The sequence below is a fragment of the Lygodium microphyllum genome, chromosome 25 (genome assembly GCF_053477565.2).
Source record: "Lygodium microphyllum isolate KBCC chromosome 25, Lygodium_microphyllum_v1.1.10, whole genome shotgun sequence".
Taxonomy (NCBI): domain Eukaryota; kingdom Viridiplantae; phylum Streptophyta; class Polypodiopsida; order Schizaeales; family Lygodiaceae; genus Lygodium; species Lygodium microphyllum.
In genome coordinates this window covers 14,671,762-14,675,815 of record NC_141159.1, presented here as the reverse complement: position 1 = coordinate 14,675,815, position 4,054 = coordinate 14,671,762, and the positions used below count along the sequence as shown (strand labels likewise).

General features: G+C 44.1%; 1 pseudogene; it reads right to left on the bottom strand.

Moving 5' to 3' along the window:
* Nucleotides 1-338: 338 nt before the first annotated feature.
* Nucleotides 339-1,566, bottom strand: LOC148013935 (putative GPI-anchored protein At1g61900; annotated as a pseudogene).
* Between the last annotated feature and the right edge of the window lie 2,488 nt (nt 1,567-4,054).

The window sequence follows — 4,054 nt, the reverse complement described above, 5'->3', positions numbered from 1 at the left end:
TGATCATGGTAACATTGTGTATCCCACTCAGTCGACGAAGCTGCAACTATTGGAGCAGCAGGCACTGGAACTAGTTAATCATGAATTTTGGGATGAGAGCACCAGGCTCATTGCTTGGAAGATGCCAAGGGCAATCGCATTACAGACACTGATGTTGATAATAGTAGTGGCAATTATAGTGGTGGAAACAGTAATGCATTCAAAGCTGAAGGATATTGCCAACTCCTACATGACAGCCTACACATGAGCATTGAAAAAGGCTTACTTCTACAGCACCTTTTGATTTTGCACTACTTCGGAAGTCCAAGAACAGCCCAGGGCTACCCCATAAAGCTCCCCTATTGAGATGGGGATGAAGGCCAAGGAGCCGCAATGTTGTCATTCAAGTCATAGGTAAAACTGATTCCAGTTGCTTGGTCATTGATCACATCGGATGGTATGGCCCGCAGAAGGCAACCTTGTTCCCCATAGACTTGGAGGCTAAAATCCTTCAGGTCAACTTGACTGAGATCATATACATTGACATTTACTCCTTTTTTTCATCAACATAGATCCAAAGAATGTGACACAATCTAGTGCTTGCATATTGGTGATCAACATTTGGCTTTGTAGCTCTGAAATGTAGATGTACAGAGAATCACATCATGTGGTCTTGGTGGGCGAAGGTCCACCACACGAGTCAACAGCAGAAGAGGGGTCCTTGAACACAAGGGAACAAGCTTTGTTGACTTGACAACTATAAGATTCCGAAAAGCTGAGTTGGCTGCCTCTGGACCAAGTTGACTTGCTAACCAGGCAAGCACTACACCTTGGCAATCATCCACTACTTTGCTGCTGATTGTGGGCCGCTAAGCTACCACCACCATCTGCAAGAGAACTCATTATTCTGGAGGCCATCCGTACAGCAGTTTCATTGATCACTTGTCCACACATTGGCGTGCAACATTCTTTCAAGGGATCGATAGATGTGCAAGCTGCCAACAACTTATTCATGCTTACTTCCTGCTCAAATTCTGCGACACTAGTGACAGGACATGAACCACCTGTAAAGTTCTCTGGCTTGACTGAGCATATCTTGGGAATAGTTTTATTTGCTCCCAGATCCACCAGAAAACCCATCGCTTCACTAAGGCACAAGTTTGCTGCTGTATTGTTTAGAACAAGAGAGCCAGTACCGCTGCTTAGTTGTCCTTGCATTACTCACATCAAGCTTTCAAACTGAGGACAATATAGAACATTGCCCACATACATGGCCAGGGGAGCCATACAATCTATGGCTGTCTTCTGAAGTATTTGGTTCAATGCTGAGATGTCCAGACTGCACAACCCTGAAGTTGGTTGTGAAATAGGTCCATTTGGCACAACTGGATACAGTGGTGATGCAGGTAGCAAAGGAATCAAAGATTTAGGAGCTGGACTTAGCTCAAAGCTTGAAGGGGACAAGGTTGGGGTGTTGTAAGGTCCTTCAAGGAAGAAAGTAGATGGTTCAGGAGAAATCTCCAACGACACAACACCAACAGCTATGCATCTCATCAGCTGATAGAGCGACCATAAAAGAAGCACACTCATGGTGTTTGTCGAGCTGTAGCAGGTCTCTTAGATCATGCATGGAGCCATTTGGGTGTAAGGGCATTGCTTGAGCTTGAAAAGGAAGGAAATTAGGGCGGAGGCTCCAGTCTGTTGGCAGCAGCAGTGCTCTTCTGCAGTGGATTTATGACTTAAAGCTGCACATAGGGGAAGCTTAATTGCACTTTTGTGTGTGATCTCTCTTTGTTATTGCGAGCACCTAACTTGCTGTTGCTGAAAAATGTGGAGTCAGAGGAGCCCAGCTGTGCTCCCACTAGATGAGAATACAGGAGTAGAAATTCTGTCAAAGGCAGGTTGAGTAACTGGCTGAACCAAACTGGTTGTAGGGAAGAGCAGATGACAGTGGCACATGCAATGGAGTGGATTTGACTGTAGATGATGACTTTATTGTATTGGCATATGCAATGGAGTTTGGGATGTCATGACAAGATAGAGTAATGCCTGTTGCATTTCAGAATTGAGGCTGCTTATTGATGTGTGTAAAAGCAGCTGGTAGACACTGCTACTGAGATATGTGAGAGCTCGATAAAGAAGCAGCTGCTGTGTGTCAGACAGTGACCATCTTGACTTCCTTGTTGATCAACTGGTGGTGCAACTCTTGCAGTCATCTGCACCAGAATTAATGCCACAGGGAGGTCCATTCTGGAGTATGTAACCCCATTGGTAGGTTTACTTAATTGAACACTTGGATGGAATTGCAGTTACTTAGAGATGTGCTGTGAGGTCAGTTACAGTGCTAAGCTAAATCACATATGGGCAATTTTGATAACCAAAGTATTGTACAATACGACTTTGGGCAACACCTAGGCTACGTACCTTGTCATGAGGGTGGTTCATACTCCAATAGATTTGATCAGTAGTATGGCTATCATGGAGACAGCATGATTATGCTTACAAGCATTCCTTTATGCAGCAACATAGTTCTTATGCAAGTCATGATCATGGACATGTATATGGTAGCTCATACAGCATTGGTCAACAGCATGCATATGGAGATTCTTATGCAATGCAAGAGTAGCAAGCTAGTAATTATGACCAGCATCATGCCGTTACCTATGCTCATGGACTTGCCACTTATCATACTTATGGTCAGCCTAGGATGTAAGGACACCATTGTAGTCATGTTGGATAGTCATCATGCAATCTTGGGCAGCATGTTTATGGGCAACAATATGACCAAAGTTTTGGTAGTAGGCAACGGCAAATAGATGTATTTGGGCAGCAACATGAACATTTTTGTGACATGCATTCTCATAGAGATTATGGACAGCATGACCAATGCTGTGGGATCAATGATCAAAGGCAGCATGCTTATGACGGTTATGCGTGTGATGCGCAACAGGGCTATTATCACCATATGCAGTATGGACAACATGAATATCATTATGAGCAGCAAGCACATTGGTATGACCATCCATATGAACAGCATGAGCATTATGGTCATGAGCATGGACAGCCATCTATTGTACATGTGCAACAAGATGACTATGAGTAGCATGTCAGAACTATTACTGAGCTGACCAATGGTGATGAGCAGGTGTGTAAATTGCTATCTAAGGCTAAATGCATTAGACACATTACTAGTGATACGATACGAGAATTGCATGCTGCGGGCTTATGCTATCGATGTGCTAAGCCAATATCTTGTAATCATCAAGCCACATGCAAGGCAAAGACTGTCAAAATACTCTTGGTATTAGATTATTATGATGCAAAGGATGGAGAAGATCTTGTTGAAGACCATTTTGGTATGGGTCCACAACATGAACTTCAGTTCAAGAAAGAAGATCATGGGAAGCATGTGGATTTGGATGATCATGACCCCATGCGGGAGCCCCTTCAGTCCACAAATCTGCAATTTGAATGCTTGGACATCACTAAGAATGCAGGGTCCATGAATATGCAGCACTTAGGGGCTGAGGCAGTAAACTTTTTAGCTTATGCAACCCCGTGTGTTGTTGACAACATCCAAGCGCAGACCGAGCTTAATCATATGATGCTTATGGTAGACTCGATGCAACAACTAGTGGTTCTGACCATTCTAGCTTTACTTGTGGATGGAAACCCAATGTATGGAAATGATAACCACTTTCCATTTGACCCCGGTGGCAGTGTAGAGAACCATGCTTGCATGGATGACCTGTATGCTCGTGATGCTTACCATGCAGGTTATCCATTTGATCCCGGGGGTTAAAGAAAAGCTCTATCTACATCAGCACTCACCTGGTGCAGTCCCCTCACCTTGAGGCGACAACCTTGGTTGAAGGACAACTCGATTTGGGCATGTTTTGCAGTAGACAACCATCTGTTTTCGAACGGTTTTGGGTCTGCATTAATTGCACCCATGCATGACCTACCTGGGCTAAAAGTATGCTCAACGAGCTTCATTTTGACATGCGGAACATCTTGTTTGGAGTTGCCCATGGCAAGTTATGATTAGTTTTCCAATGCAGGCCTATTCGGGACA